Consider the following 9195-nt stretch of genomic DNA (forward strand, 5'->3'; position numbering starts at 1 on the left):
GGGAAGAACTAGCTAGAGCTGTTCAGTCTGATGGGGAAAAGGGTTTGGGTGCATTTTTGGAACTGGCAGCAGCTGACTGCATTGTTAAACCAAGGCTAACCAAAGAAAAATGGTAGAATAGGCTTGGGATGGTGGTATTGAGTAACAAGTTTGGAAATCAACAAATTCCTCCTTATGAGCTTTGGAGAACCAGCCTTTTCTGTTGTAACATCTTTAAAAGGTCAGGGCTAAGAATCTTGCATAATGTGCGTTTATAATCATCTACATTCTAATTTTTTAATGACCTAACTTTGTAATTTTAATAGCTATCTTCTTGTCCCCTGTAAACTTGGCATCTGAACTCTCACTAAGACCTCAGAACGAATCCTTATTCTTTTCAACCTGAGCAGCGTGCAGGCATTGCCTTTCGGTCTCTGCTCACAGCCCTACCGTGCAGTTTCTCTGTCTTGCCCACTCCTCTGCAAGCTGGGTCCCTGCTGTCCAACCAGGACTCATTACAAAGATAAGTTCTCCAAGTGCCTTCAGGAAATGAGCATTTCTTTTCTCAGCTGCAAATTACTTGGCGTAGGTTCTTTAAGTACCACAGCAGAGAAATGTGATGACTGAAGTGTATGAAATACAGGCACTGCAGAGATCCTACACTTGTTTTTAATTTTAACAATAAACAGAGCTGGACAAAAATGTGTGACACAGATAGTTACGTGGCTGGTTTTCAAACAGACATTTCTAAAGAGCTAGTCATTCTCCTTGCTTGCATCTAGTGTTTTCCTTCAAGTACTCATGTTTCTTTCATTTACAGCTAATTCTTCATTCTCCCTTGAACTCATAGCAAAATAGACCTTCCTGTGAGAGCAGTCCCTTGTTTTTGCCATCTTTATCTTGGATTTTTCTCAGCATGTTTACATCATCTCTTGAAGAGGGACAAAATTCTGTATCTGTACAGACAGGGAATAGGCAAGCAGGGCTGCAGGGACACCCAGAAATGCTGAGAACTGAGTACACAGCCAGGCATGCCCAGAAAAACATATCGTACTGCTTATGGCACAGTCATTTCCATGTGGAGGTTAAATAAGAGTTCTCTATTTTGTTCTTCCCAGGAAAGATTTAGTCAAGGCACATCCATCTCAGATAACTTATTTATGTACATGAAAACACACCAAGACACCATTGACAGGTATGTAGTACAGGTAGTGGCAAAAGCAGGATATCAACATAAAATTGGTTTGCTTATAAAGTAAAATGAAGCAAAATTCATTAAATAATGAAATAAAATGCAAATCACATGTAAATTCTTATGTAGCCACTGATTACTTAATGGAACAATTTTTATTTCAACTTTTTAAGATTCTGTTCAGTTAGTTTTTTTATCCTAAAATCTTGTATGTATTTTAAAAGGTGGAATAATCTCTCATTATTATAAGACTAGTAAGTGGCAGATTAGAAAAGCAGTGAACTAAGTCTTTAGAAAAGTTCACTTTCTGTTCATATTTTTGATACCGGTAGCTGTATTTTCAGTAATTGATTAAAATGTGTCATAGGGTAAACTTTTGTATGTTTGCATAGTTGAAGCAGAGGGTATATATAGTTGATATTTGTATGTATGATTTGAAAGTTGAATTGACTACCTGTTGTTAATTTTCCTGTGCATAAAACAGTTTTGGGGATGCATATTACATTTACCTGTAAAATCAAGAATTTTTCCACTTTTTTTTTTTTTTTAATATTACTACAGGATTTCTGTAGCAATGATTTAAGACAGCATAAGTAAAAATAGCGATTTGCAGTAATTACTGTAGAATACTGTATTTTATAAAGGTGACACTTCCTATTTCATCCAGTAAGCCTCAGTTTTTCATGGTTTAAAATTAATGTGCTAAAAAGCAAACATGTAAGAATTCAAGTGCACAGTTACAATTATGCAGGTAGATAAACAAGTGTGAAAACATAGACTTTCATGTCTATGTTTATATATATTATATATAATCTGCAAACAGTTGTAATTCAGCATGATACTATTACAAAAGGGTGAGAAACACTCAGTTTTTTCTGGACATGCATCTTATTACTAAGTCACAGAGTGGTAGCTAATACCGAGAAATAGAAATGTATATAGGTAAGAATATGTAGCTCTAAACTGCTATATGCAAAACACCACGTAGAGTATTACAGAGTGTTTTTATTCTTTTACAGATTTATAATCTGTAATTGGTAATCTTCAATCTAATTACTTTTGCCTGGCGGACAAACACACTAGCATGCACAGCTTTCTGTGCTTCCCCTCTTATTTTTATTTGCTATTAAAACAATTGTTGCAGTATTAGTTGTGTTGGTAGCAGCCAAATTACTTCATATGGGGACAGATCTTTAGAATTTCATTCTGGGAATAAAATACTGACCCAACTGCATGTGTTTCCTCCCAGGATTAACTGATTTTTGTTCAAGCTCCAATCCAAAATAAGAAATATGTATTCTGGTTGTGAGCTGGACTTCATCATAATCTGTATAGAATATAAAGCACTCAACTAATGTTTCTTGATTGTTGTACTTGATAGTTTGCATCTTCAGAGTAAATTGGGTAGTAAAAGCTGCAGCTATGATTCACTTCTGAGTGCACGTGATAGGATTTAAGTTATCATACCATCATAGTTAGGGTTCCGGACTGTAAGTTAGTCCAAGAGAGTGTCCTAGGGGGTCTTCATATCTAAGAACTTTGTGTGCTGATGAGAGCACACTGCTTGCTTTTCCATACATTTTTTTTTTACTTTCAATTATTCTGCATCTTTCCTGCACATATATGCATGGTATTTTAGTACTTATTTTCTTTTTAAGCATTAGCATCATAAGCAGAATAAAGAGCTGATGTCAGGTGTCAGTTTGCATATCCTTTTTTGATTCCAGTCTTGTGCTCTGATTCAGGCATTCCCACTGCTTATTCCAGTTACAGCTTTTGAACTTCCTATTGCCATATAGATAATTGGATATCTTGAACAGCCTTTTTCTATACGGAGTAAATGTGCCGTTGCTGGGTTATAAATACAATCTACGGCCAGTTCTTATGCAGTATTTATGCGTGTCTTTCCAGAAAGATTATTTTGATGTTAATTTAGGCCACTGAAGAGCAGTGAGCCATCACTAGTAAATTAAAACCTGTAAGATTAGATCTGTTATTTCATATTTTTCAAATTGATGACAACTAACAACTAAATGATGTGTGACTAACACACCTATCTCCCCGCCAAACCCTTCTCAAATCCTGTCAGTGACATACAAGTTTGCAATTTTTATGGTTTCATTTCTGTGAACATTCCCAGGGTTCTACTATTTATGAAGTGGCAGCTACCTCTGGAAGGTAGGGGTTGATGTAATATGTAAGAGAGATGATCTTGAGACATACAACTTTTTCCACTTTGTTTGCCAGAAATTTGCAGTTACAGCTGGTAGAAAATCTGAAACGTTGATTAAATATATTATTTGGCAAAGAACCATTGTGTATAATATTTCAAACCTGCTTCAGCATTAAGGACGAAAATATAATCAGAAATTTTACATTGTGCTATTCCTGCAGCACTAGTAAAAGGAAGCAAACTGTGGCCATGTAATAGAATTTTGAAGTTGTGTGTGTTTGTTTTCTAGCGACATCATTGATACAATAATGCAAATAACTCTGCTAATGTTGCCATGCAAACCTCTCAATTTGTTTTACTTTCTTATAGTTATGTATTATTAACGTTGCATTAGTATATGCACTGTTTATTTCCCTAATTGTAACAAGCACTTAATTAATTACACTATAACCTTTTGAACCTGTAGGCCAACTGTTGCGTCTTTAGTTAATATTTTAAAGTCTCATCTTCTTCCGTTTTTCCTTGTGTCTTTGATGTTTTGTTCCTTACCCTTCTTGTTTGGGTTCTCCGTGGAATAGTCTCAGAATAATCCTGCAGTTCTCTTTTATGACTGAAACTTTGCATTTTAACAGTTGTCTGGAGATAGTTTCTTCCTTGTGAAATATCAGTTTTAATAACAAGAAAAGAAAAATGCCATAAATCTGCACTAACCACATAAAGCTGAAGTCTCTGAGAGACTGATTAACATTGAGACTCCACACAGGTTTTTCAATAATTAGGGGATGTGCTTGCATGGAGCCATGACTGCTCTGGCCTTGATGCCATTTCCCAGGGCAGACAGCAATTATTACAGCCCACAGTAAATTTCCCACATTCTCTGCCTCCAGCCACTGAAGATGTTTTTGGCGTAAAGGTCTCTTAATTTTCCACACTCTTGTCATCAGCTTGGATTAGCAACATGTTCTGCTTGTTTTCTTCAGTAGGTTTAGAAACAATTGACAGCTACTTTTCTGCTGTAGTATTTTCTCTTCACCTGAGGTTGAAGAGATCGTGATCACAGCTTTCATAATATTAACATAGTAGATATCAGTCTTGGCATTTTCAGCAGGGCAGCTAGAACCAAACTGTTTCCACTGTCTTTGAGCTCAAGTGAGTCGCTTCCCACTCAGTACTCTCAAGCTTTCTGGTGGTGATTATATTTATTTATTGTTCTCAGATTTTTATCACCTCCATGGTTCACAAATGAATTATTCACTGAGGTAGAGGGCTCTTTCTTCTATGATACAGTGTCTTCACCTTGTTTGTACATTCTTGGTTATTTTGACTAGAATTTTATTGTACATGGTATTTCAGAAAGATGAACCCAATCTCAAAGATATAGTGACTTCAAATTGGGTTCGTCTTTTTGAAACACTCTGTATTATAATAACACAAACTATAAAACTGACTCACCTGATTTAATATTAAAAAAAAACCCAACACAATAACAACAACAAAAAAACCAAACCAGCAACAAAAATATATAGTCATGGCCAATAAATTAAAAACTAAGTGGTTATATTGCTCTTTAATTATGCAGGTGGGATCCTGCTAGAATTCTTAGTAGGAAGAAAATGTCCAGGCTGGGCTGCGTAAGGTGCAGGAGCCATTGCTATAATATATCCTGCAGAGCTCCAATCTGACCAGAAGAACGGGCAGACTCACAGTTTGCCTTTATGGGCAGATGGTTTCACCCCTCCTGCTCTGGCATACGTCATAATTTGCCTCTACATCTGATGCTGTCAGTTCATGCTAAGCCACTTCACAGCGTTGTAATTAAATATAGCAAAGGAACTTTTTAAGCAAGAAGGGAATTCAAACACAAGACCTGCTGTAACCAATTGCATAGGTACTTGTGCTAATTTTTATACTTTCATCAATGGTTTGAGCTGACTTGAAACTTATGGTGGCGTAGACCAAAAGATGTCGCAAGTGTGAGTCCTTAGCATCTTCTAGTTGTTTTTCATCCCCAGCTGAGTCACGACATGTAAAGATACATCTACAGCCGTGTAAAACAGAGCTCTAGCTCTCCCTGAGCATACTGCTGCAACCGCACAACTAGAACCCTGGCTCCTGGCTGCTTTATGCCTGTTAGACTTAAACTTTAGAAAACATTAAGATGTTTTATGTGTGGCTGCAAACAAGAGTTAGGTTTCTTATTGCTAGTTGGATATCATGACAACATATATACATAGGTTTGCCTTAAACAACTAACAGCTGCCACAGATACCTAGCTGGGGGGCTCAGTGCAAGCTGGGCATAATGCAGACAAACAGTAAGCAGAACTGAACAATGAAGAATAATCTCCAGAAGGAAGAAAGAAATATAACTTTATGGATTAGCAAACTGATTAGAAATCCTTTGTAGAGGGAAGTAGGTTGAAACTGAGAATGACTTTTCAGAAGAAGATAAAGATTGAAATAAAGATTGACATTGAGATAAAGATTGAAAGGGGAGGAGAGAGAGCATAAACTTCTAACATGAAAAAAAGATAATTCAAAGAAATAGAAGTGGTTAGTGAAGAGAGATCAGGAAGTGTGGAGGAGGATGAAAGGTTTAACGATAGTAGTTAGAATGTGAAGAAAAGAAGGCATAACTAATGCTAGTGAAAGAAGGTCAGTTATTAAAAAACTTGAATAAACTTCTTGGGAAAAAAAAAAAGAGGAAAAACACTGTCAGGCCCTGCATTTTCTGAGAGAGAAAAAAAAAAAGAGTGAAAATGCAAGTAAATACAACACTATTCAGTGGACCAATATCAGTGTTGCCAAGTACAGCACCTGGCAGTTTTGAAGAAAAGGTGAAATGTCTAGGGCAGATTTAACGTATAGACAGACTTTTCATTCTCAGCTAGTTTCAGTAGGTTTGAGATATGAGGTGGGAATACGCTGATGAAGGAAATATCTTCTTATTGCTCTATCTATTCCACGTGTTAACAAGATCTTTGGTCGGGCACCATTGAAACACAGTAACGATTTTATCTGGCATTTATCTTAAGGGAGGAGAACATAAAGTATCCTTTTAGCATATCATTTCATCTGCAAAAAACATTAATATTGGTGGCTTTGATTTATATCTTTGGGTACCAGAGACATTGTGCTGTGTTAGAAGAAGCTGCTGATGTTTATGCTTCATGCTTTACTAAATAAAAATGGAGGAAAGAAGCAGAGTCTGCAATGGAGGAGAGTGCTCTTCCTAAGCCACTTCAGAAAGACGAGAAACTAGCACGGTTGCACCCAGCTGAGATGAGAAGAGACATCCAGTACTAGGTAGAGAGAAGGCCACAAAGTAGTGTTGCTTGGAGATGACCTTTTCTACACAGCACTGCAAGAGCTGAGATAAAGGAGTGACTGATGATGGAAGAAGAAGTTCAGAGGAGGAAATTCCAGCAAAGCAAGTACAATTAAAGGAGAAGAGAGGATTTCTGTTTAAGAATCCCCATGTAAGATTTTGGTGTGACAAATATTTTTTGTAACAAACTTCATACCACTGTATGTTTGTAATAGGTTATTTGCCATAGAATATGATCCGTTATGGCTGATAGAGCAATTAACCATAAAATTTACAATTATGACATTGATAAAGAACATTCCAGCAAACACTCAAACCCAGTAGCCAGACTTGCAGCTGCAAAGCAGTGGCTGCTCAGCCCAGTTGTTCAAACCTGTTTTGCTGGGGATAAAGATAAGCCAAAGCAAGCCCTACAAATCTCATGCCTTAGCATGGTGTTAGCTGCCAGAGCATGAGGGGAACCTGTCAGGTTAGCGCGTGCAGAGGTGGCCTGTTTATTCCTGCCAGAGATGGGATTGGCTGAGCTGAAAGTGATTTAGGAAAGTGCCAAAAATGGGACACTGAAAAATCCCTTTTAGTCCAAGATCTCAATTGAGATTCCAGTCAGAACTCTGTTCCAAGGGGAAGGAACTTGCGTCCCTGTGCCACCTGCCTTGGACTTCATGCTTCCAAAATTGTCACTAGAAGGTGTCATTCCCACCTATTACAACTTCTTTTCCCCAGGCTTTAAATATTTATGTAACAATCATTCTGAAAATCTTGCAGAAACATTATCCACATTTAGTCCGTAAATATGTTATTTTGTGTTTTGTACTTTTAAATTTCTTGCCATTGAAATCAGTCCAGCCTTCAGTGATTTTCTTCTCTGGATATTTATATCCTTCTTTGTGTTTAAAACACTTTGTCTCAGCTTTGACTCATTTATTCCTAATTGCCAAGACCACTTTTGAATGTATTAAATGTGGTTTATCCCCTCACCACTACTTTACAAATCTTATGTATTGCCTCGTTTCAGCTTGGCTATTTCTCCTTAAACATAGTATGTCGCCATGTCCTCTTCAGTGAGTTCCTCACATGCTTTCTTGTAAAAATTCCACCGTAAAAAGTTACTCTCATGGAGCACTGGATTTGGCTCCATTCTGAGGTGCAGACAGGAAATCTTTTGCATTTCTTTTATCTAGAGGGAACATTGATTATCTTAGCAACAATTAACATCAGGTGTTAATCTGATGTTCATTCCTGTAATAACAGGCAGCATGCTTCAGAGTTTTCTGTGTATATATAGCACAGTTCATTGGCTCATACTCTTTAAATTAAAAATACATTTTAAAAGAGCAAATGACTAATGTTCAGAAACATGGGGGTAGATTCCTAACTAGCATAAAACATTCCTTTTTTAGCTATGCCATTTTTTGCCAGCTGAGAACATGGCTTATGACCTCTTTTCACTTATTTTATCATGTGATAGAAATAAAAACAAATGAAATTAATGAGATTTTCAGATTTAGTCTCTAAATAAATAAAATCAGGAAAACGGATGTTGCAGAGTCTATGCCTGTTAAAGAATACTTTTAGGAAACACCATATTTTTACTTTCAGAACGGTTCATAGTGCATTGCTTTTTAGTTGTTTTGTAGTTATTGACACCGTAATTAATGATGGAACTCTATCCAGTTTTGAAAAGGGCTAGAGACTTCATATATCGGGTTCAGAGTATAAACCACTAGGAAACGGAAGTGTGACAAGGAAATACTCAGAGGGGTAAAATTGTGTCATAATTTTGCATTGAGATGTCATATGCTCTTTTATACATGAGAGACATGCTATCACAAACAGAAAACATCTGTTTCTGCCTGATCTGGCAGCTGTTTTGTTATGCTGTTAAGGATAAACAAGTGATACTACATAAACACTGCAGAAAATGTTTTAGTAAAAAATTATGATACTACAATGTGGTATTTGGAGATAAAAATCATTATTAACAAAGTATTTGACCATACTGACAACTCCTGCTTTTGTTTCAGGATAGCAGGTGGGTCCACAGTGGCGGAGACAGTGCACATATTTAACATAATTAGGAAGAAACAAGTTTTCAGACTAGAATACTGATTAATGCCCTCATGAAAGAGTAGCTCCTCAGTTTTATGTGGTCAGATCAGGGGCTGTGCTGGCTTTCCACAACCGAAGCACAGAGTTTCCAAGGGTGCTGTGGACTCCTGCCTTGCAAAGCTGGTGCTGCACCCTTCTTTGTGGGCTATTGTGTCCTGTGCTAGCTGGGTTTAGCTAGCCAGGGATGCTGGCACATGATAATGAAGTTATATCTTTATTTTACTAGGTAGACAGCTGCTCTGAAGTTAAGATGTTACAGGATTTCAGGATTTTTTTTTTTTTTAAGGTAAAGCAGGTAATGAAAGAGTTTGATGTTAAAATTGATGAAACAGACTATCTAAATAGATTCGTTCAGAAATATGGGCAGGAAAGAAAACAATACACCGGGGTAAAGCGGCACTCAAGACAGATTGAT

General features: G+C 37.0%; 1 protein-coding gene across 2 annotated transcripts in view; it reads right to left on the minus strand.

Annotated features, from left to right (window-relative positions):
* Window positions 1–8732, minus strand: part of TTC29 (tetratricopeptide repeat domain 29) — a 148565-nt gene extending 139833 nt beyond the window's left edge. For both annotated transcript variants that reach the window (XM_082050592.1, XM_082050593.1), the window contains exon 1: window positions 8676–8732. The gene's annotated coding sequence lies outside the window, so the exon portion shown is untranslated. The remainder of the gene's footprint in view (window positions 1–8675) is intronic.
* Window positions 8733–9195: the final 463 nt, after the last annotated feature.

The sequence above is a fragment of the Streptopelia decaocto genome, assembly GCF_964273445.1.
Source record: "Streptopelia decaocto genome assembly, chromosome: 4".
In the NCBI taxonomy this organism is placed as follows: domain Eukaryota; kingdom Metazoa; phylum Chordata; class Aves; order Columbiformes; family Columbidae; genus Streptopelia; species Streptopelia decaocto.